Source organism: Tursiops truncatus, chromosome 17 (assembly GCF_011762595.2).
Source record: "Tursiops truncatus isolate mTurTru1 chromosome 17, mTurTru1.mat.Y, whole genome shotgun sequence".
Classification (NCBI taxonomy): Eukaryota; Metazoa; Chordata; class Mammalia; order Artiodactyla; family Delphinidae; genus Tursiops; species Tursiops truncatus.
This window is the reverse complement of record NC_047050.1, coordinates 28,973,725-28,999,945: the sequence shown is the minus strand read 5'-3', so window position 1 is coordinate 28,999,945 and position 26,221 is coordinate 28,973,725. Positions and strand designations below refer to the sequence as shown.

Here is a 26,221-nt window from a genome sequence, read left to right as displayed (position 1 = left end):
TGCAATTAGTTCTCACACTTCATTTAATAACAAAGATGTTACGGCACTTAAAATACATGTAATGTACTGTTACATACATTCTTTTTTTAATGTGATAATTTTTTATTGAAGTATAGTTGATGTACAATATTATATGTTACAGGTGTACAGTGTAGTGACTCATAATTTTTAAAGATTATACTCCATTTATAGTTATCATAAAATATTGGCTGTATTCCCAGTTTGTACAAATATATCCTTGTAGCTTATTTTATACATAATAGTTTATACCTCTTAATCAATCCCCTGCCCCTACATTGCCCCTCCCCCTTCCCTCTTAACAACAGTAACCACTAGTTTGTTCTCTATGAGTCTGTTTCTTTTTTGTTATACTCACTAGTTTGTTGTATTTTTTAATTCCACATATAAGTGATATCATACAGCATGTCTTTCTCTGTCTGACTTATTTCACTTAGCATATTACCCTCCAAGTCCATCCGCTGCTACAAATGGCAAAATTTCATTCTTTTTTATAGCTGCATAAAATATTCCACTGTATTTATATGCCATATCTTCTTTTTTTTTTTTTTGCAGTACATGGGCCTCTCACTGTTGTGGTCTCTCCCGTTGCGGAGCACAGGCTCCGGACACGCAGGCTCAGCGGCCAAGGCTCACGGGCTCAGCCACTCCGCAGCATGTGGGATCTTCCCGGACCAGGGCACAAACCCGTGTCCCCTGCATCGGCAGGCGGACTCTCAACCACTGCGCCACCAGGGAAGCCCTATGCCATATCTTCTTAATCCACTCATCTGCTGATGGACACTTAGGTTGCTTCCGTATCTATATATTCTTTTATCTGAGCATTATAATAACACTATATGAGTAGGGAGGTACTATTTCCATCTTATAGATGAGGAAACTGTGGCTCAGAAGTGTTAAAGATCTATAACCATATTTTTTATGACAATGTATTTCTCAGTCTACATAGGTATAATTAACTGTCAGCATGTATGGAGTTTAACTCCTAAATACAGTCTTAGTTAAATAAAGTTGTTAATCACTTACTTTGTACCAGGAACTGTTCTAGATACTGGAGACAGAAAGATGAGTAAGACACGATTCCTTCTTTCAAGGAGCTCATAGTCTAGTGAGGAGACAACCTATAAACAAATAAACAGCTTTCAGTGTGACAGTTACTAAAATAGATGCAAAATGTCAACTAGTATATCTGAGGTTCACAAGAGAAATGGATAATCCAACCTACAGGAATCAGGAAAAGGTTCACAGATAAGGTAACATTTGAATGAACTGTGTCTTAAAGTATAATTCTTCAAGAAAGAATTATGGAAAGTATGGCGCGCTGGAGAACTGTTGGTAAGGTTGGTGCAAAGTGATGAGGCCAACAGGCAAACGGTAATCTAAACTGTATAGGATCCTATGGGATAGTTCATATGGTATCGAAAGTATACCAAGCACAGTAGTTTAAAGCTTATCCTGAAGGTAACTGATAGACACTGATAGGTTTCCACAGCAAGAACCGCATTTTAGAAGAATAACTTTGGTAGCAAGGGTCTAGATTTAAAATAATCAGTTTAGGGCCTCCCTGGTGGCGCAGTGGTAGAGAGTGCACCTGCCGATGCAAGGGACAGGGGTTTGTGCCCCGGTCCGGGAAGATCCCACATGCTGCGGAGCAGCTGGGCCCGTGAGCCATGGCCGCTGAGCCTGCGCGTCCGGAGCCTGTGCTCCGCAACGGGAGAGACCACAACAGTAAGAGGCCCGCGTACAGAAAAAAAAAAAAAAAATTCAGTTTATCTGAACCAGAGCACTGGTAATGTGAAGGAAAAAACTCAGCATATGTATAAGATCTCTGACAGATGATTATGGGATAGCTGAGGCTTAGAAAGAAGAAGGATTCTGAACAACCAAAATTTCCCACTTCACTATCTGGGTGTGTGATGGAGCCATAACCAGGATAGGGAACAGAAGTGAAGCAAATTGTAGGAGACAATATGGCTCAAAGTTTTCAAGAGCCAATTCTGCAGTTAGACTACTTGAATTTCATTTCCAATTCTGCCACTTAACAGCTGTGTGACCAAGTGTGACAAAAGAAAAAACAAAGCCTGAGTTTTAACAAACTTTGAAGTGAATTGGTTATTCATCCAAATGAATTTAGGTCATAACCTATGCCCAGAGGATATGGCCAGTTATATGTAAGCTGATTATGTCCAGCTCAACCCTTTAAAAATGCCACAAAGTTGAATATGGGTTCATTATTATTCAACTGCAAAGAACAGAGTAAGAGTCCTGAATGTAGATAATAAAATACATTTCCAGTCCTCCAAGGTTACAGACCTATCAACTCCTCACTTAGAAGGTACATCTTAATTGTCTGCTTACTTCATGATGTCATTCTTAAGTCAGAAGCAAAATTTTAAAAAAAATATCAAAAGATCTGATCCATTTTGCATACTATGCATAGCATTAAAGACTGGAAAAGACAGAGAAATATCATCATATATCTATCTGCCTGGATCAATTAATAAACATACTGACTGCCTAGTCTGTAAAGTGGGTATGGCAAGGACACAAAAATGGTACAAGACAAAGCCCCTGTTTCCATACGGGTACTCTAGTTTTACAGATGATATTAATACACAGGTAACATCTCAGTAACAAGACAGGATGGTACATACCAGTTGCTAAAGAAGTTTAGTCCAATGAATGTGGAACTTGAAAGGTTAGAAAGCCTCCATTTAGACAACAGCACAAAATTTAAAATTCAGTGAGTGTGGCAAAGATAAAGATAGATGAACAAAGCCTCCCTCTCCCTAAAATATCCAAGATTCAACAACTCTAAAGCAGAAAATAAGTATTTCATAAAATCATAAACTAGGGACTTCCCTGGTGGTCCAGTGGTTAAGAGTCCATCTTCCAATGCAGGGGACGTGGGTTTGATCCCTGGTCGGGGAACTAAGATCCCACATGCTACGGGGCAACCAAGCCCGCAATGCCACAACTACTGAGCCCGCCCACTCTAGAGCCCGTGTGCCACAACTAGCGAGCCCCCACGCTCTGCAGCCCGCGTGCCACAACTAGAGAGAAGCCCACGCACTGCAACAAAGAGCCTGCTCACCATAATGAAGATCCCGCGTGCCTCAACTAAGACCCGACGTAGCCAAAAAAAAAAAAAAAGTACCAAAAACTTACCCCTTGAAAAAAAAAAAACTACAAAATAGGGGATTTAATTTTAAACAATAAAAGAATATTACTTCTATATAGAGATCATTTATAAAAATATACTGTTGATCATTTCAATGAATTTATAGAACAGGACAGTAAACAACTCATCCTGATTTGCACAGGACCATCTAGGTTTTGAGTTCTGCTTCTTGGGAACCTCCCATTTCTGGGCACGCTGAGATCTTTTACTAAGGGTAACCTTAGTAAACGATGTAATGGCTCTAACTACATAGACAGCTTTTTGGATGTATCTCAAGGGTATTTTTCTAGTGGAATCCTGTTATAATAAAGCATAATTCTGTTAGACTTTACAATTTCTGTATGACCTAAATATTCAGAAATGAAAAATCAATTTTATAGGGACTACTCATCATTAGGCCTCAATTTCACAACCCTGGGGACTACATGTAGGGAGAAGGGAAGTGGAAGGAGCAAAAACTTTCTCAATACCCAATGCCTTTAAACTTCAGAATTGTTTACTTTTACCAAACTCTCCAAATAATCACCACTCTGGTACCCTACGGATTTGAAGACACTTCCAACTTCCTGCGTAGCCTCCAAACACTGAGTCCAACTGTTCTTCCTCACCTCATGCAGTCACCCTCACTCCAGTCTCCGCTTCTGTGCCAATACTGTATCTTGCGCACTTCCATTTCACTGACTAGCAGGGAATACCCCATGCTGGACTGGCAGGCGCTACTCTGCTCGGCATCTCCGAGCAGTTATCTCCAGCACTGCGCTCTCTCTTCAGATTCTGTCTGCCTTCAGTCCCCCCAGCTCTCCTCTGTCCTAGTAGCACCTAGTGGTGATACCATCCCTAGTTTATGCCTGCACAGCACTTCACAGTTCCAAATTTTCACATTCCCATCTCAAGGAAGTAGGCCAAGTACAACCATTTCAAATTTTAATACTGTAACATTAACATTATTTTTAATTCCTACTCTATCTCCCATGGAGCTTTTCTTACCAGGATCTCTCAACCACTGTGCCTCTTCCTCTACCTTCAAATAAACTTGGTGTTAAGGTCTCAATACATACTTTTAATTGTTTGGGATAGAAGCTAGGTGATTTCTTAAAAAGTTTACTTGTCCACACTGACCTCTCTGTATAAACTTCACTGATTAATCCTCTTAATACAAAACCTAGGAATTTTACCCTCCTGATAATTTACAAGTGCCACTGGGTGAAAAGGAATAACACTTTAAAACTGTGCCATTCCAGTGACTTGAAGAGCACTTGCATTACCTACCAGACAAAGGACAAATGAAGACAGGCATCCACAGGTACTTTTTATCCTCCAACTACAGTCTGGGTGTTTATTTTCATGTGAAAATGCCTATCTAGGGCTTCCCTGGTGGCACAGTGGTTGAGAGTCCGCCTGCCGATGCAGGGGACACGGGTTCATGCCCCGGTCCGGGAAGATCCCACATGCCGCGGAGCGGCTGGGCCCATGAGCCATGGCCGCTGAGCCTGCGCATCCGGAGCCTGTGCTCTGCAACGGGAGAGGCCACAACAGTGAGAGGCCCGCGTACAGCAAAAAAAAAATGATATGAAAAATGCCTATCTAATCATAGGATCTAATAACCACAACTTTCTCTCTTCCATCTTTCTGCACTTTCAGTAAATTTCAAAGTTCCTTTTAGTGCACAATATATGTCAGTTTATGGGAAGAACACAGGAAGTATTTTTTATGAGGAAAATGTATTTATCTTCAAAATGCCAAATTTCCTGTCAGTATTAATATCCAACTCTTATTATTTATCCCCACCCATTTTCGGATTTTCAACCAGAGGAGGTAAATAAATATATTAATTTTCCCCAAGCCTTCTGGTTCCGTTTTCAATCATCTTCCAATTTTTACCTGTACTTTTCCAGCAACACAAACCTAGGCCTCTTTCCTTGACTTTTCTTTTTCAGCTGTATCTCATATCTCCCCTTTTGCAAGTTCATTCTCTTCTTAGTCTTTACCTATCTCACTTTCTTGTGTCCAATGAGTTTATAATCAATCGTATTATTTTATTTTTAAGTGTTATTCCTCTCAAACAATTACATAGAAAGTCTGCTTTATAGTTAACTTGTCTCAAAATTTGCCTCTCATTAATGTACGTATCTGGGCTTCCCTGGTGGTGCAGTGGTTGAGAATCTGCCTGCCAATGCAGGGGACACGGGTTCGAGCCCTGGTCTGGAAAGATCCCACATGCTGCGGAGCAACTAGGCCCGTGAGCCACAACTACTGAGCCTGCGCATCTGCAGCCTGTGCTCCACAACAAGAGAGGCCGCGATAGTGAGAGGCCCGTGCATCGCAATAAAGAGTGGCTGGCCCCCACTCGCCACAACTAGATAAAGCCCTCGCACAGAAATGAAGACCTAACACAGCCAAAAATAAATAAATTAATTAAATAATTAAAAAATATATATATATATATGTATCTGCTGCCACCTCAAGCTAATAAGCAAAATAATTTTACACTGAAATGCACCATACACATCACAATTTTAATTTTTTAAGCACTAAATCTTGATCCATCTATAGATTTCCTTTTAACTGCCAATTTTAACCATTTCCAAACTATGTGACCACCTTGCTCTCAAAATTGTTCTGTGTAATCAATCTGCTCTTAAACTATCAGTTACATAATTAAAACAAATTTCTTTTCCTTTCTCAAATCTACAAACATTTGTATTGTTACTGCATGCCCCTTGCTGTAACAGTCAAAAGCCTTGCTGAATTTAACCTTATGCCTCCTCAAATTATCATGGCACACACCCTTATACCCGCTGCCCATTAATTCCCTGCAATTTATTTCCTAGTTTATTTCCTGCAATTTATTTATTCACTAGAAATTCACATCCAATAGCTGGTCAAACTACTTACTCAGTTCTCTTCCTCATTCTCGTAAATTCTAACCAAGGTAATTCTTGATTCTGGGTACTTTAAATTCTATCTACTTCTTTGCCTTAAAACAGCTTTCCATCACAGTAAGGCTCCAGTCACAGCACAAAACACAATCAGAGCAACTTAACTTGCTCTGATTTTCCTATCAAGGTGTTTGCCCCCAATTAATAATAGTTACAATTACCTACCCAAGCAAAACTAACAACGCACCGTTTAAAATAAAACATGTTTCATGTGAACGTCAAGCCAGCAAAATTTACAAGGTCTTCTTCCATACAGAATGCAAATTCCTTCCCAGAAAAGCAATAAATAATTAATAATAGACTTTGGACAGAGGACTGGAGGCTAAGCTAGCAGTAACTACAACATACCAAAGTAAAGGCCAGTCTGGAGATCAAATATCAAAGATACTTCTATTCTGAGCTGACAGAAGTACTGATTTTTGCTCTTTTCCACGTCAGAGGTTGGCAGATTTCAAAAAATTAATTTACTGCAAAGTGAATATAAAACTCTCAATATCTAGTAATGTTAGAAATTAAAGAAACCCAAGTCAGATCCTGTCAACAAGTAAGCTTTTGCTTATAGAAGATCTGCAGCCTGGCTGACAGGTGGGGTGGGGGTAGAAACAAATAATTGAAAAGAAGAAACCATCATGTGCCAGAGTCCAGTGTGAATCTGGATTTGAACTTCTGCTCCCACATTTACTAAGAGGCAGCATAACAGTGGTTGAGAGAGTAAATTCTGCAGCCAGACTGCCTGGGTTCAAATCCCAGTTCCACTACTGGCAAGCTCCTTTACCCCACAGTGCCTCAGGTTTTTTTTGTTTGTTTGTTGCTTTTTTTCTAATTTTATTTATTTTTTGGCTGCGTTGGGTCTTCATTGCCGCGCATGGGCTTTCTCTAGTTGGGCGAGCAGGGGGTTACTCTTTGTTGCAGATCACGGGCTCTAGGTGCATGGGCTTCCGTAGTTGCAGCACACAGGCTCAGTAGTTGTGGCGCACACGGGCTTAGTTGCTCCGTGGCATGTGGGATCGTCCTGGACCAGGGCTTGAACCCGTGTCCCCTGCATCGGCAGGCGGATTCTTAAGCACTGTGCCACCAGGGAAGTCCCAGTGCCTCAGTTTTTATATCTATAAAATGACAAAGACGGGCTTCCCTGGTGGCACAGTGGTTGAGAGTCTGCCTGCCGATGCAGGGGACACGGGTTCATGCCCGGGTCCAGGAAGATCCCACATGCTGCGGAGTGGCTGGGCCCGTGAGCCATGGCCACTAAGCCTGTGCGTCCAGAGCCTGTGCTCCACAATGGGACAGGCCACAACAGTGAGAGGCCCCCGTATCGCAAAAAAAAAAAAAAAAAAAAAAAAAAAAAGACAAAGACAACAGTACCTACCTCACAGAGTTATTAAGAGAATTAAATGAGTTAATATTGACAAATCGCTAAGAAAACTCCCTGGCACACAAATGCTTAATAAATAAATTGACATGACCTTGGACAAGTAACTTAACCTCTCTCAGCAGCAGATGTCTTAGAAGAAATTAGTATCATATAAGCAGTTTGTGAATTATAAAGTGCTGTATAAATGCTAAATTATTAAGAATATAACATGAAAAAACAATATTAAATATGAGAATGAAAAATAAAGCATTTATAGAAAAACACAGTCTTACTATATTGCAATTTTATCAGCTAATTTTTCTGAATACGGAGGTTACTTAGAAACCTAACACTTCAACCTTCTGAGACACTCATGCCATCTACCTTATTTTAAATAATTTCTGATGGAGATTCTTATAAAAATATACTACATAACCCTGTCCTAGTATAAGTCTCTGAAAATGAAGTATACCCTCCTACTTTCCAAAGTGACCGACTACCTACACAACTTTCACCTCCTAAGATATACTCCTTCCCCACATTTATACCCTCTTCTTTTGGGCACCAAACAGACTTGGGGTTTGTGTATTATTAAAAAACAACAAGAAGACAAAACGAGAAATGGGAAGGGAGGGGAGGGCAGGGGAGGGGAGGGCAGGAGAAGCAGAGATAAAAGCAGGGATAAAAGCAAGGGAGAGTACTTCTCAACATCCGCAACACAACCCTCTTCTCAAGCTTCGTAAATGCTCATCTAAACTACAGGCACATGGTCTCCCTGCTCCCACACCACATCCATCCTCTACCAGTGGTCGGAGTGGGCTTTCCAAAACAGTACGCGCCACAAAAACTGTTTCACACCCAATGTTCTCTCCTTTTAACTACAAGAAATCCAAACTCATACATGGCCCCACGTGACCTGCTGCCCCTACATTTCCTACCTCTCTCCTCCCCTCTTTTCTCTCTCACTGGCATTCCTGCCATCCCTAACCTGAATACCTTGTGCTGCTGAGAGACCTCTGTTTTCACTCTCCATCTGACAGTCCCTTGGCTACCTTCTCAGCCTTAGGGCTCCACTCAAGTATGACCCGTTCAGAAAGAATCTCTAGTCAGCCCAGGCACAGCCAAAGCCTCACTCCTTCAACTCTACCACCTCACCCTATTTTATCATTCTCAATGATTTACATTCAGTTATCTTAACCTCTTACTTCTGTCTCCAACCCACGCCGACCTCCAAGGGCAGCGACTCTATCTTATTTATTCCCAGAACCCAGGCTAAAGCCTGGCCGAGGGAAGGCCCCCCAGAAGTATTACTGACTGACTGAAACAGACCTCAGAAAATAGATACTGGAGGTAAACGTAAGCAGAGTTCAAAAGTGAACTGCAAGAGTGAACTGAAGCCACCTGCTGCGACAGGTGGTCTTTCATCCAGAAAAGGCCTATTGCATACAATTAGCAGGGAAGAGCAGTACTGAAAGGCTGAACGGTAGAGGAGAACCATGCACAGGGTTGAAGAAAACTTCAAGAAAGAATTTCAAGGAAAAGAAGAGTGGCTAGGCCCACCAAGCACCCCAGCAAGATCAGTAAAAAGAGAAAACTGTTTACTGGACTGTATGGATGTTACCAGGCCTTTAGCAAGAGCAATTTTAATGGAGTGGTAGGGGCCCAGAGGCCAGAGGCTTCAGAAGTAAATTAACAGCCAGAAACCTCTGTTCAGATGTATGATTGTATAGGAAAAGAGATATAGCCTTAAAGGGAGGCGTACATAGGTTTGTTTCTGAAGACAGAAGAGACCCTGAACATGCTTTCAGGCAGCAAGCAGCTGACGTCACAGAAAAGACAATGATTACTACGACAAGATCTCTGAGAAGTCAGGATTGGTTGAGATTTAATGCAGAGGTACAGACATAGTTCTTACACTGAGACTAGAAAGAGAAAAGAATGAGTGAAAGTGCAGATATCTCTGACATTGTCTGGGAAGAAAGGTAAGGAGGTTTTACCTGCCAATTCCTTTGGTGAAGGAGGCATTGGGAATACAATGGTCAATAAACATAGACCAAATTCCCTGTTTCAACAGGGATGTGGTAGGTAAGGAATTCAAGGCAGACAGAGCAGAGACTTGGGCCCAGGTCAGTAGTAGCAGCACCAATCCCCACAGATGTGTGATTTTTTTTTTCCAACTCACCTTTATAGTTCACGTTTAGAAGCAAAGATATGTTAGAGCTGTTTAGAACATAGGATCCAGAAGAGAAAAAGGCATACTCTAGCTACTACCAAACTACTTCCGGTTCTTCAGATGCATTACGTACACACACACTCTCTGCCACCTTCGTTCATTAAAATTCAGCTAGAGAAAATAAAATAACTGGTATTCTCCAAAAAAGCTCTTTACCCAAAGCTCACTAATGACACATATTTCTAATCCACTACCAGTTTTCCTCAACCTGGCTGCATGTCAGAATTACCTGGGGACTCCACCAGGGGCCCCAAGTGATTCTCACATACACATCTAGGCACCCATGACTTCCTACATGTTATTCCCACTGCTCATCTACCTAATTTCTAATCATCCCTAAAGATTCAGCTCAAGCAAACACAGCACTATAACCATGTTATTTCTTTATCTCCCCATTACACCAGAAATTTCTTTATTACTACTCATCTTTATAATTCCAGCCCCTAGCCCATTGCTCAGCCCTTACTATATACTTTAAAAATGTGTTAAATGAAGATTCACAATCAATAAAACATTTAACCTGTAGAAATGGTTAGAGTAGTTATGTTAAAAAAAAATGTACCTATATAGCACAGAACTAAAACTTTAAAATATTATAAAGAAAATCCTATACAGGTGGGATAAACCATCTATACACTCTCCCATCTTTGCTTTGATAATTCTGAGCACCAAGTCCATGTCCACCTTACCAATGTGATTTTATCTCCACAGCCCACAGTAAAGGCTCAATACAAAAATGTCCAATACAAAAGTAAAGGATAAGTGTTACCTAAAATGTTCATTTGACTTATTAAATACTCAAATGTCCAACAGTATATATACAAGAGAAAAGCTCATTAAACTTGGACACTTTCTGTCCCTAACTAAATATTCAAAATAATTCAGAAGTCTTAAATTAATCCCCAAATTATATATCAATTGGACTCTCAAAGTCTGGGGGAAAGACGGCTACTTAGAACACGGTACAGATTTTCCCAATAGGAATGTTATAAATGGTGGTGAGATACCAAGACCAAGGCACAAAAGCCTACCAAACCCATTAAGAGCCAGACCACTGGTACTGTCCACAGAGGTGTTTCAGACCTTCCACAAATACATATTTGTGTGCATATGCAAAAATGAAAGCAAAATTCCAAAATAAATAGTTGACACTGAGAAAAAGTACCAAAAGCACTTTGCATGGTGCCTAATACATGGTAAATATGAGTATTTGCCGTAAGTTATAGTTGTTTTCTCCCAGAATCCCTGATTTCAAACTTCTGTGTTCATCAAAATAGCTTTATTTTTCTCACTGCATTCTAGACGATAAATTCCAAGCATGCAGGACAAATCCTGGCCATTGGCCATTGTATCCACCATGTCTCCCCCAAAGCCTGGCACACAGGAGTGTTTAATACTATTTAGATGATTATATTTGGATACTTGTTGTCAACGATTTGAATCTTAAAAACAACTAAGTAAACACAGGCTTAAAACCAAATAGCCTCATTTAGTTTTTAGGTGCTCTTTTAAATGAACTACGGTACTTCTCAAATTGATTTTTTTTTCTTTTAAAACTACCATGAAAATGAAGGAAAAAAGTGTAAAAATTCAGGTAGAAAATATTCCTCCAAGAGTCACCAGCTTGGAAAACACTGCTCTAGATAACAGTCTCACTAAATGGCTGAATGAGACAGGGCATCTAAACTTCTTTGGGCCTTGGTAATCCTATTGATTAAGAAATGGAGGACAGAACATATTGATATTTTCTAGCTTAGAACTGCTTGACTATAAACACTGCATATTTCATGAAAACGTGAGAGTAACAACCATCCACAATCTTTGCATCAACCTAACTCACAACTGTTTCCAGTTTTGTACCATTATTTTCCTCCAATACAGATTTTTTTTTTTACAAAGTTGAAATCCTAGTGTACAAATCATTTTATTTTCTAACTCCCACCTCCCATTTACAGTAAGAACTGCTGAATACAAATTTGATTGAGCCCTTGGCCAACATCAGAGAACAATTTAATTTACACTTGTAGTTTTTACAACATACCTTTGGCAACAATATTCTAGAAGGCCACAAGATGGTGATGTTGCTCCATAAAATGCACCTTTTAAAAATATAATCGAATAACTTAATACCAACTTTCCAAAAAATGAAATTAATAGTTTTCCTCCACTTCAAGTAAAGGATATAAAAAATGCTTGTACTCTATTTAAAAGAAAACATTAATGAGGAAGAAAATATATTCATCAAATTTAACAGCAACTGTTCTAATTTTCAAGCTAAACAGTTATGGTCCTTAAAAACAAAACAAAAACACAGGACTCTGGCACTATCACTGTGTCTTTTATCACAGGAATCTTTCCTTCCGTCTCTGCTCCATCCCCTTCCTTCCTCAGGTCATAAAAAAAAAAAAAATTACATTTTCACTTATTCATTGACTTTTTCATAATTATTCTTAATTTAGAGAGATAATTCCTATTTCCCTGTTTTAAAAGAATTGATACTCAAATGTATTTCCATCAACAAAAGTAAACTATAGCAAAATGAAAATGAAATCATTTCTTTTCTAATTTGCTATAATTTCTCAATTTCTTATAATGTACAATATTATGTTTATAATGGCAAATTACCAAAGCTTTTCACGCAGAAAATGTTTGCAGTTGGTCATTTTCCCCATACCTTAGCAAGTATCAGTAGAAGGAAGGTTTCCCATTCCTGTGGTGCTTATATAATGTCAATTAAAAAGAAAAATCAAATAACAGCATCTTAAAACTTGAGCTCCAGACCTACAGAATCAACTTAAGTTAACATGTAAAAAGAGCTGCGTAAATACTCCCTAAGCAGAAGAATAAGATGACAGAGCGTAACTACCTGGGACTGGCAGCACTTACGTATGGTGCCTAAGTGACACAGAAACATGGCCAATCTTAAACCTGGAATCTGAATCAGGTCTCTGACTCCAAAAATAGTAAAAATCACAGTGACCATTTATTAGGCTCCTATTATTTGCCCAAAAAAACTATCTCTAATGTTATCAATCACCCTTCAGAGTCATTATTTCTACTAACAGGTAAGAAAAATGAGGTTTCAGGAATGTAAGTAAATTGCCCAAGGTCACAAAACTGGTGAAAGTCAGGATGTTGAATCCAGATCTCCTGGGCTCAAAGCCAATGCTCTTTTCACTACATTTGCGCTACAAACACAGAATATAAAAAAGAAACGCTGAGCTAAACCCAAACCTTAAAATAAGCAGTTTGCTGTACCAATCTGATGTTCCCATTCTTTTATCACTTAAGCAACTTCAGAGTAGGGTGGTTTTGTGGGGCTTGTAAGCTAGGTCATTGAAAACGTTTTTCCTGAAGGTTGAGAAAGTAATCTAAAACAGCGAATGTGTAAAAGCATAAACACACTAACAATGAAGAAGGTAGGCTGCTCAGGCTGTGTTTAATAAATCATTTCCATGTATTCTGGGAAAAACATCCAGGGCAACATAACATTCTCACTCTGCAAAGATCAAATTTCATGTAATTACATCATGTAACATCTCATATTTCAAAATGACACAAACATTTCCATAAATAACCTGTCATTTGTTTCAAAGTGTGGTATTTAATATAATATGTGCTTACCAGACTTTTTTCCTTCATATCCAAAAATTTTAAAGGTTTGGTATTCTTCAAATACACAGTATTTGCTACATCTCATGAAGGAGCAGAAAGCACAGAGTCATTAATTAGAGCTGAAGATGAGGCTGAGAGCTGATTACGAGACTCACTGAGGGACACAAAGCTTCTTAATGTCAGGCCAAACCTGGGTCTGCTGACAAGGCCAGCACTCTTTTCTACACTGCACTGGTCACTAGGATAGCATGACCCAAAGTTACATTCGCCTCAAAACATGTTCTGACTGTTTCTAAATATATTAAGGCTTCTAATTTTCCAGCATTTAAGTAGCCATGGAGATTTGCTAACTCTTCAACTCCAAAGTGCCAACCCCTAGTGTGAGAAGAGCATGTTGGGTAATGTAAGAGAGTTGAACAAACCTAGGTCCAAACTTCAATTTTGCTATTCAGGTGTATTTAACCTCTCTGAGTCTGTTTTCTTACTGAGCAATGTAAATACCAACTCAGTTTTGTGAAGGGGAAAAGAAGTGCTAACATCAACTCTAGGAAATCAGAACTATTTCTAGAATGGAATATAGAAAGTGCCCAATAACTGATAACTTCCTAACACCCTCCCATCACCGCCACCACCCCAGTCACACTCTCAATTACTCTGAGAAGCTCCAACATTTTTCTACCATACTTCCACAACAATACAGAGGACAGCAGGTTAAGAAGCACTTCCATCACATGCCCATGCTGCAAAGTGATACAAAGCAAACTTCCACATCCACAGTAAGAATCAGATGAAAATCACATTTAGGATTAAAGACCTAAATGTAAGGCCAGACACTATAAAACTCTTAGAAGAAAACATAGGCAGAACACTCTATGACATAAATCACACCAAGATCCTTTTTGACCCACCTCCTAGAGAAATGGAAATAAAAACATAAATAAACAAATGGGACGTAATGAAACTTAAATCTTTTGCACAGCAAAGGAAACCATAAACAAGATGAAAAGACAACCCTCAGAATGGGAGAAAATATTTGCAAATGAAACAACTGACAAAGGATTAATCTCCAAAATTTACAAGCAGCTCATGCAGCTCAGTATCAAAAAAACAACCCAATCCAAAAATGAGCAGAAGACCTAAATAGACATTTCTCCAGAGACGATATACAGACTGCCAACAAACACATGAAAGGATGCTCAACATCACTAATCATTAGAGAAATGCATATCAAAACTACAATGATGTATCACCTCACACCAGTCAGAATGGCCATCATCAAAAAATCTACAAATAATAAATGCTGGAGAGGGTGTGGAGAAAAGGGAACCCTCTTGCACTGTTGCTGGGAATGTAAATTGATCCGGCCACTATGGAGAACAGTATGGAGGTTCCTTAAAAAACTAAAAATAGAACTACCATATGACCCAGCAATCCCACTCCTGGGCATATACCCTGAGAAAACCATAATTCAAAAAGAGTCATGTACCACAATGTTCACTGCAGCACTATTTACAATAGTCAGAACATGGAAGCAACCTAAGTGTCCATCAACACATGAATGGATAAAGAAGATGTGGCACATGTATACAATGGAATATTACTCAGCCATAAAAAGAAACAAAATTGAGTTATCTGTAGTGAGGTGGATGGACCTAGAGACTGTCATACAGAGTGAAGTAAGTCAGAAAGAGAAAAATAAATACCATATGCTAACACATATATATGGAACCTAAAAAAAAAAAAAAGGTTCTGAAGAACCTAGGGGCAGGACAGGAATAAAGACACAGATGTAGAGAATGGACTTGAGGACGTGGGGAGGGGGAAGCGTAAGCTGGGACGAAGTGAGAGAGTGGCATGGACATATATACACTACCAAACGTAAAACAGATACCTAGTGGGAAGCAGCTGGATGGCACGGGGAGATCAGCTCAGTGCTTTGTGACCACCTAGAGGGGTGCGATAGGGAGGGTGAGAGGGAGGGAGACGCAAGAGGGAAGAGATATGGGGATATATGTATATGTATAGCTGATTCACTTTGTTATAAAGCAGAAACTAACACACCACTGTAAAGCAATTATACTCTAATAAAGATGTTAAAAAATTACATTTTAACACTTGAGAGGAGTATAGTACTGCTAAATTCTTTGTTGTAAATACACAATTTCAAGATATTTTAAAGCTACTCCAGTAACAGAACACAATATTAATTTACTATTTACAAATACTCTTCCTAAGCATTTTAAAGCAGGCTGCTAAGTATGAACTTTCAGATATCCTCATTCTTAGAGGAAAATATTAGAATCCAAAATACACAGAAACCTTCCAAAATGAGATAATCAGTTAAACAGCTAAGACTTTATTCCTAGAATGTAATTCTTCTCAAGTTTAAAACACAGGGACACAATCCACAAATCCAAAACTCCAAAAACTATACAAACTTAAAGCTCCTTCTTAACTCATACGGTGACAAAAACTGAACTGACCTGAACTCATTTGGCAGCAGCATCTGAACAGATGTGTGACTATTTACTGTCCTTATTTATCCATAATTAAACAATTGCCAAGGAAAGTACAGAGTGCTGCCCTAAGACTTCATTGGGGTTTTATGTAACACAAAATGTGGAGTGTATTACGTTTCTAAAATTTTAAAAAAGAATTATTTCTGTAACACATCTGACACCAAAAACAAGGTCTTATAAACCCATCCTAGTGACTATTTACTCAATACTAAGTGTTAGGTTTAAGCCGTGCAATAAATCTATGAATAGGTATTATTATTACCACTTTACATGTGAATATCCACTTTACATATGATAAAACTAGGGCTTAATCTAAGGTTACCTTTACCAAGATCACTTAGCCAATAAGTAAGTGCCAGAAATCAAGTCTAGGCTTGTCTTACTTGAAGGCCTAAGCTCTTAAACAGCTAATAGTTCACAGGAAAATTAAATCACAAAGAAAGTTTTAAAACAAATTATAATTACCAAACGTTTTAATGTAGAACAATGAAATTCCTGAGTATGATGTATACTTTCCATTCTGGGTATTCATACCTAAACATCAACACCATATTTCACAGCTCGAAGGACAAAAAGAGATGAGTTTATTGTTGCTTTTCTTCCCAAAGAACTGGCCACAGTCAGGGAAAACAAACAAAAACAACAGCCTCCTCAAACAAATGCCAACTAATCCTTTCTACTCAAATTTAGAAAGAATCATGGGTTTAGCATGTTGTTTTTTTTTTTTAACCACAGAATGTACTAACACAATAAAAATAAGGCTGATACAAACATAGGTTAAGTTTTTCCAAGTACAGCCCCAATTTAAAGATCTGCCGTTCCAATGACAGATATGATCACAGGACTGAGGGTTAAAGTGACGTAGATGCAGGCTGTCACTACCACTGTCCTAAGCAAAAGTTAGAGAAAATAAGCTTCAAGGTTTTGTTTTTTTTCTTTTGGATTGATCGATCTAAAATTTAAACCTTCTCTTACGACTTTCTTCTCAAATCAATATCCTTATTCTAAGCAATGGCTTTTCCCCACAAGAGACAGATCATGGTCCCCATCCAACCAAATTAGACACACTTCAATCAAAATCTCAATTTCTGAGTAGCTTATCTTAAGTGAAAAGCGTAAGATTATCAGATAAATAATCCAGTATCTAATTTGTTTCAGCTAAAGCGTTTTTTAAAAAGAAACATCTTCACTCATAAAAATGTATTTTGTAGAAGTATAGGGTAATTTTTTGAACAAGGAGTCCTGATGGGTGCCTCTTGCAGGGTTACTTCTCTTGCCTACTTCTTACTGTAATCACCAACTATCAGGTTTCTATAGTTTGGATCAAGTCCTTGGCAATTATCTTAAGCCTCTTTAAATATCTGAAAGGTTCAGATGTTAAGCTCCCTTTGTATTTACATTATACATGTGTATTTACTGAACAGTGTAGCTTAAAAAATGGTCTCAGAGAACACCAGAACCCCAAATTACCAATTCAGTTTATACCAGCAGTTCTCAAACTAATGTGTATAAAATCATCTGAGGTATTTACTAAAAATGAAGACTCCTGAACTCCACTATCAAGGACCATACCACAGATCTTGAAGAGTACTCAAGAATCTACACATTTAACCAATATCCCAGATGACCATGATGCAGGGACTGCACTTTGACAAATACTTATCTACCCTGTATTTCATCCAATGACGGTGTTAACAATTTCTTGTTCCCAGACTGTACGGCCAAACCATCACCAGCTGATAACTGCAGCCATGTTGAGTCAGTATCTTTCTCAGAGACATTCTTAACCTTTCGGCAACCTATTTTTTAAGCTAAGAGGTGAGATTTGATATGCAGCTCTGCTCATGCCAAACTAAACTACAACTGTCCTTGAGAAATGAGTGGCTCACAGAGAACTGGACTACTTGTTTGAATTTTCAACTTGTTAATAATAATGAACTAAGAGCAATAAAAATGATTTAAGGGCTGTTCATGTCCAAGGGATCCCATTTTCTGCTTTAAAACATTCTTTCAATGAATCCTTACAAAAATCCAGTACAGAAGATATTCTTTACCTTTTACAGAAGAGAAACTGAGGCAACACTGCTATTAAGCACCACTGACAGAAGTCAGCTCTGCCTGGCTTTAAAGCTACAGCTCTTGACCCACATGCAGGAACGTCTTTAATTCTTAAACTTTAAGAGCAGAACGATGTAGTTTATTTACTTCTAAGATAAAGTATGCCCTAATTTATACACAGCAAGTTCATTTGACTAATTCTCCTCCCCACGCTAACTAAACACAAAGAGCAGTTCATCTTGGCAAGTTGGAGCTAAGGTTTAACAGGAATATCCCACGTCAAGCCAGGACTCAAGTCAGTTTGCTTCTACTCATCCTATGTAGTCCTAATTATGGGTATACTAAACAGCTATCAAAAGATCTTGTTTTCCTTAGTTAAAAAGGTATCACACCTACAATTCTGTTAATGCTAGTACATTTTTAAACCACTCCTGTAATTTAGGGCAGGGAGGACAGCCATGAAGAAACACCTTAAGGTAACTCTATCTACACCTTTTTTTGTGCCCTAGCCTCTCCTATATATATAAATAATGTTTCTCAGTACACTCAATCACCAAGTCCTGCCCACAACAGCCAACATACTACTATATTCAGAAATCTGCAAAGAGTTTTGCACTAGGAGGCAGGGGCCCATCTTTTCATCTATTCAAAATTCAAAAGTGCTCCAAATCTACACCTAAATTCTTTAAATGTAATATACTGATTCATTATTCCACTCAAAAGCTATAATGTAATAACAACAAAACACACATTTTCTTCATGACACAGTTAGCCATAACATTATTCAGCATATAACTTGCACTAAAAAAAAGATACTGCTGAGATAAAGTGATAATGAGATAACGATAAGGTGAGAAAACACCAGCTAGCAATCAATTAACCTACCTGTTCCTGGGAAGGATGAGCATTGCCTCATTCCTTACATTTCGCTAAGCAGACAGGATTTCCATTCCAGTCTCCACAAGGAAAGAATATTTTCTCCACTATAATGACTCTTCCCCAAGGAAGGGTGGCTTATCCCAAACTTTCCCAGACACTGCAAACAGAAAATACTATTTGTGAGGCACCAGTTTGCTCAAGGCTAGTTAAAGTTAAGGCCAGAGTGAACCGTTTCAGAGCAGCCTGGGCTCTGGGTCCTGCACTTTCTTGCCCTCAAGTACGGCAAGTCAATCCTGCCCCATTATGGTAACATACTGGGTCAAACCCCAGAGACCCAAAACTTTCTCCTCTTCTCTACCCCAGGAGTGCTGACTATTCCTATTTGTGTAATAAGCCAAACATGCTATCATTTGCACTTTAGATTCAGCTTTCCCTCTGACAGGCCTAGACTCAAAGTACTAAAAGTACCAGGCAGCTCAAGTCTCAGCTTCCAAAACAGTTCTTCCAGAAGCCCCATTTTGGGGTAATACAGCTGTGTGGTGTAATCCCGGGATTCAGATATTTTGTCTAGTCCCTTTCCCTTGAATCTGGGCTAGACCCATGACTCGCTTTAACCAACAGAATGTGGCAGAAATGAGGCTATGCTGGTTCCAAGCCTATGTCTTAAGAAGGCCTGGTTGCCTCTGTTTTTGCACTCCTGGAAGCCCTAAGCCACCATGTAAGGCCAGCAATCCTTCTGGAAAGGCCACATGGAGAGAAGTGGCCTTGAGACAAGACTATGTGGTAAAAGAGAAAGAGAAAGAGAAAGAGAGAAAGAAAGAGAGAGGAGACTAGCATGCAGCTGAAAGCCAGCTATTAAAGTGACCACCCGCAAAACCAGCAGAACTGCCCAAATGAGCCCAGCCCAGGAAAGCAAACCTGTGAGCCAAAAACAAAACAAAACAAAAAGCCAAAAATCCTGGTTGTTTTAAGTCACTTAGTTTCAGGTTTTTTTGTCACACAGCAATAAATAACCAAAACAATGCTCACCTGGTTCCTTGTCTTTTTGCCTAATTTGTTCAAAATCCAGGAAAAAAGGAGGGGTGTAATGACAGGCAGCAGGGACACCACAATGGGTTATGAACAAATGATTTAAGGAACATCAAGACAGATGCTGGTCTTTCTTATACCTTAGGAACTATCTGACAAATAGTTTTACAAAACATACTCCAAAAAAAGTCATTTAAACATATGAATTTAAAATGTATACTAAGAGCTTTTTAAGGTAAATTTCTTTTTAAATGATAAAGCTTTTTATGTACTGGTAAAAACCACGGAATATCATGATATGTACTTTTGAAAATCAGATCCTGATTGCTCCAAAAATACAAATTTTCATAGACAAAACTTTTATAAACGAACAAACTCCATCTGTAAAAACACCTGAATTAAAAATCAACAAATTTTCAAAAGGGTATTAATCCCTACATTTCACCAATGTACTTTTGCAGACAAGAAATCACCTTTTGCTTTTTCCTTGATAGGAGGATAACTGTGATAAATACTTAAAATTTTCAAATTTACCTACCGATAGCCACTACAATGAGGTTACCATTTTCACACAAAGGAGGAAATAAACAAGCTCAGATCTACACCGTAAAAAAGTTTAACACAGATTCCAAACAGGTAAATTCAAACTTCTCACACAGAGCCTTCAGTTAAACTCCCATTTTAGATGAAGAGTTGGTGGGAAAGGAATACTGACTCAGGAACAAAAAAAATAGGTTTTAGCTCTAGTTCTAATTTTGGCCACTTGCTAGCCATATACCCTGGAAATTTTACATTTTTTAATTTCTTTGAGCTCCAGTGTCTTCATCTAAAAAGGAATTATCTCCTTACACACCTACTGATCAATTTTCATGAGAATCAAATGATGACATATATGCAACCATGCTGAAAAAGTGTAATATACTGTAATATATAAAATATGATATTCTTCTTAACGCCAGCAAAGAGTAAAAAATCATCTATGTATGTGCTTTTTGTTAGACATTTTCTCTCCACTATGTATTAGTAACTGGTTACTTCAAAAACCACTATTAAGGCTAATTTATTGCCTTCCACTGCTTGTTATAAGTACATCATATTTTTACAGAAAGAGTAAAAAAGATCCTAGCCTTTCTAATAATTACAGAATCAAACTTTCTAGGGCTATAACAGATACTATGTAATAACCTGCTCTGGTTCCCTACCAGGAAGACAATCCTATAGATGCAGAAAAGTCAACTGTTTACTAATCAAATTATGCTTTAACCATAATTAGTTTTCAGAGGATTAATCTGGCAGCAGTTTGTAGTGTGAACTGAAGTAGAGGGAACCTGAAGGTAGAACGACTTCTTTCTTCATTGCTATGGTCATAGGTGTGAGGGTCTGAACTCTGGAGGCAGTAATAGGAATTGAGGAAGGAATGGAGGAAGGAAGGACAATAGACAGAATTTGATGATGAAAGGGAAAATGAAGAAAGTAAAAATAACTGAGATTCTGGTCCAGGTTGATTGGGAGAATAGTGGTACATTTTGAGCAACATCAATTGGAATTTTTATCTTCAGCGTATGTGTGGCACTTTACAGCGGTAGTTCTCAGCCTTCCTCTGTAATAATTTAACCAGAGTTAGCTACTTAATCCAATGAAAAAATTCACTGACTAGGTCTCTGCACTTCATTATTCTGTAAAGTTTTACTTTTTACTTGATAAAGCGTTCCTGAATGAAGAAGTAGTTTCAGGGAATACCTGAACAGAGAAGATAAAAGTTCTTAAAGTTTCTTATTTCACTTACTTCCCCTCCAGCCCCACCTCTCCAATCCAAACTGAGATACAAAGGAAATAAATGAGAACATGACTGTTCTGATATTTCTATCCGCTCTCCATACACCCAATTCATCCCTCAGCCTCACCAGTTCTCCTGCACATGGAAAACAAGAAAGGTACAGGTAGTCCAATAAAAATCTAAAACCCAAGAATCACAAAATGTTAAGAACTGAAAGGAACCTCCCAGGATCATCTAGTCCCTGCTGATGAGGTCACTTAAAGGCAGTGACTACATCCAATTGATGGTAAATCTGTTGCACATGTCTCCATACAAGAAAACCATCACTGTCAATCAACTCCTGATTCTACTTTACCCACCTGCTAACTGAAATGCTTGGGACAAATCATTTAACCTCTTGGATTAGTCTGTTCTGTAATAGAATAGCAAATAAGATAAGTTAGTCAAAATTCTCTGTAAGCTGTAAACCACAAGACAAGTCTAAGGAGATATTGTCTCTAGGTGTACATACAATATGTCTCTACAGCAGAGGTTCTTATTGGTAAATGGAAGCATTTGAAGGTTCAATAGTTTTAAAAGGCCCCCAGTAATTCTAAGCACTGCTTCAACCCATTGGGTTCCATGGATGAGATTTAGGTGGTCCAGAGACTCCCCTAAAATTATATCCACAAAGCACAGGTGCATATGGAAATTTTCCAGGCCAGCAGATTTCTTTAGTTTCACCAAGAGTTACTAATCCCCCAGAGGCTGAGAACTACTGCTGTAAAGTGCCACACATACGCTGAAGATAAAGCTTCCAATTGATGTTGCTCAAAATGTACCACTATTCTCCCAATCAACCTGGACCAGAATCTCAGTTATTTTTACTTTCTTCATTTTCTCTCTCATCATCAAATTCTGTCTATTGTCCTTCCTTCCTCCATTCCTTCCTCAATTCCTATTACTGCCTCCAGAGTTCAGACCCTCACACCTATGACCACAGCAATGAAGAAAGAAGTCGTTCTACCTCCAGGTTCCCTCTACTTCAATTCACACTACAAGCTGCTGCCAGATTAATCCTATGAAAACAAAGGTTTAATCGTTTCATTCCCAACTCAAAAATCATCTGTATAACCCTCATCGCCTGCTAAATCCAAGGTCATAAGCCCAGCACCAAAAGCAATCCATAAACTGGTCCAAATTTTTACTTTAAGCTTTACCACCCATTATACTGGTACAAATATGTTATATTCCATCCAAACATACTTGCCTCTCCCTAAATGTATGAACTCTGTGCTCTCTTAGTCCCTTCTCTCTGCCTGGATTACCTTTCCCAGCCTATCGAAAGTCTATAGTCATACTTCAACCCAAAGATTTCAAAAACCAGAAGCTCTATGAAATAACCCCCCCATGAGATGTGAGCCCTACATCCTCTGAATGTGAATTCAGTATGAAACGTAACTATGTCTTAAAAGACAAATGAGGCATTTGTGTATAGTCTTACCTGCCTAACTAGTCTGTGAGGGCAGAAACTGTTATCACCCTCATCTTCATATTCCCCCAAATCCATCGCAGTCATGCAGTAGATGCTTAATAATTGTGTAAGGCAGTAGAAGAAATTTCAGCCTTCGCGGGGTAAGCAGATTACTATCTCTTGAAGCAGAGACCTTACATGCAACATCCTCTATCATACCAGGCTTCCAAAAACATAACCTTTAGTTACTGCTTTTCAAAGCCCTTATGTTATAGGTCATATAAGTGCATTTGAAGGGAAGAACTATTTTAAAGTGTTAATAAGCCACTTCAGAAAGATCTGTTCCCCCACATACTTTACACTTCTCAATTTGAAGAGCTTCCAATACTTGGCCACTAAGTATTCAATTTTAAAAATATTAACCATTTATGAAAAGTGATAATTTCAGCCACCGATAATTATCTATTTTATGAGTAAAAACAAGTCACATAAATAAAAGAATGCTTTTCTTCTTTAAAAGGTCCATTTCGCTTGCATAATACATACAGAGACTTAACTAGACAGGTAAAGTGGGTTTATACATAAGCATGAACTCTTGCAGAAACCTGCATACAACTGTACACCAGGTATTTCAGGCAAAAGAAACCAAAGAGGGGGAAGATAACTCTGGACGTTATTCTTTTACACTATTATTACCAACAACATTTTAAGGCAGGAACTCACATTTTGCACACTAACTACACAAAAAGATAAAAACCAATCAAACAGAAAAAGAAAGCCACATCAAGCCCCTGGAAAATATTTTATCCTGGAAGAGTAAAAATGTCAAAATAACATACTTCTCTTCTTTGGTAATGAAGGTTTCATATAATCGCGGGAGCAAAGGGGGCTCAACTCCGTATTGATGGAGCAAAGAAAGGGCTGTGCACAAGAGTAATCATTTAAAGCCTGTAAAAGCAACGGGTAAAGTACAAAATTTTTTAAATGTCTAAAGGATGAAAGGAGAAGGTCCAAGTCACAGATTAGATAAGGACTAGCGAAAACTGCAAGGTCACTGGGATCTACCAGGTCACAAAGGTGGAGGTGGGGGTTGTGTTGGGCGGGGGGTAGGGGGGGCGGCTGCAGAGTCAGTGAAGAACCAGGAGTGATAAAAACACGGCAGAAAAAGACGTTCTAAGGCGGGGAGTCCTTGGTTTGGGACGGTGGGACTGCGGGGAAAGTCAGGGCACTGGGAGTAAGTCCATATATTAGGGTTTTCTTGGAGAGGTGTTAGAGAAAGGAAGGAAGGTTGAAAGAAGGGAAGGAAGCTTAAGAACTGCGGCTGCCGAGTCACGGAAACACTTTTCTCCGCTCCAGTATCATTAGCTCAGGCCTGTGCCAGGGCCAACTCGGGGCAGGACCCGTGACCCCACCCCAGAAAACTCCCAGCCCCCGGGCTGGAGTCGGCAGCCAGGGCGACGCGGACGGCCCCCGACTGCCCTCGGAGGGTCCCGCCCCGCGGCGGACCGTGCCGGGCTCAGGGCACCGCCGCAGAGGCTCCCGGCCCGCGCCCCCGGAGCCCCCGCCCCGCCCGCGACCCCAGCCCCTAGCCCAGCGCCGCGGCGTCCTTACCCGGCGCGAAGCCGTCGGCTCCCGGCGGCCCGGCGGCCCGGCGGCCCGGCGGCCACGGCAGCGGCGCCTCCTCCACCGGCGGGCGCCCTCACCCTTCCGTGCCCAAGATCGCCATCTCGCAGCAGGCGCGGCGGCGACAGCCACCCAGGCGTCGGCCCCGGCAGCCCAGGCCGCCTGCAGCCACTCGGAACCCGCTTGCCGCGCTCGCCGACACCCGACCCTCCCCCCACCCCCACCCCGGCCACGCGCCACCTCCGGCCGACCCCACGCCTCCCTCCTCGGGAGCGCGCCGCGCCCGGAGCGCGCGCCTCCCTGCCGGCTCGACCCCGCGTTCAGCGACGCGGCCTCCCAGAGCCTCCAACTCCGGACCCGGAATCCGGCTTCCCGCGAGCATGCGCAGCGAGGGAGACCCGAGGATGCCTTTGGAAGACTCCGCTTCTCCGGGTCTTCGGAGCGGTCGAGGGAGGGGGAGAGCCAGCCAATGGGAGGGAGGGGGCGAGGCCTGAACCTGTGGAAGGGGAGGAGACGTCGCCGAGATTTGGGAAGAGGCTTCAGTAAGTCTTGGTGGTTGCTGCTGACTTGACTTTCCGGTTCGCGGCCAGACCCGCTCATGACTTTCAGTAAGGTCCTTGAGGCACTGGCGTTCTTTTCTTGAACGCTTTACGGCAAAAGGAGGCTGTTAAGAAATACTCCTTGACCTAGCTGAGTGTTTGACTTACAACCCATTGCAAGAGTAAATAATTGCATTTAGCAGATGGTCATACCAGAAGAGTTCCAGTCCACTTTTACTGGTAACCAAAACGTTCACTACCCCAACCCCACAAGAGTACAATGATAGAACTAATACTGAGCAAGTGCATGTGTCTGTGCAATTAATGAATACAGCAGTTCCATAAAGAAGGGCCTATTATCCCCATTTATACAAATGAGTCAATTAGCCTGGAGAAGAGCTCTTGGTTCTGTGCCTTGCTTTTAGAACCAAGGCCACCCTGCAAATAGAAATCAGTAACGACCACGTTACTCATCATATGACCTGTTCCTCTACTTCAGAGAGATAAAAAAGGTCATCCAGCATGGATTTCTACAATTTTTGCCAGATGCTTCACCCAAACCCCACAAATTACCTACACCCACACCCAAGCTTACTAGTTTTCCTCTATCTCAGGCTGGCTGTCCCTGCTCCCCTCCAACCAAAACTCTCCACTGACTGCTCCCTCCTGTAAGGCCCTCCCTGGCATATCTTTAACCTCATCCTTTCTGTTGAGTACAACTCTTCCGCATAATCATGTTTAAGACTTTTCTGTATGAAACTTTCCCTTGCCTTTAAACCTTTTTCTAGTTCTCTCTCTTCTTCCGTCATAACTAAACCTTTGAAAGAATTGTGTACCAAGAACATTGGCATTCGTGAGTATTTGTAGGATTCAATAAATATCTCTTGACTGAATAAATGCAAATGCACATTCTCTTCCTCTCCACTCTATCAGCTTCTACCCTCTGACTTCCTACCTGGGTCTGATGCATACTGTATCCACAATGATTATTCTAAAACATACATCTG

At 40.1% G+C, this 26,221-nt stretch overlaps 1 protein-coding gene across 1 annotated transcript in view; it reads right to left on the bottom strand.

The window, feature by feature from the left end:
- The window catches only part of WWP1 (WW domain containing E3 ubiquitin protein ligase 1), a 92,719-nt gene extending 67,921 nt beyond the window's left edge, over window positions 1-24,798 (bottom strand). The window contains exons 1-2 of the mRNA XM_073794246.1: window positions 24,664-24,798; window positions 1,045-1,139 (exon numbers count right to left, since the gene is read on the bottom strand). The gene's annotated coding sequence lies outside the window, so the exon portion shown is untranslated. The remainder of the gene's footprint in view (window positions 1-1,044; window positions 1,140-24,663) is intronic.
- Window positions 24,799-26,221: the final 1,423 nt, after the last annotated feature.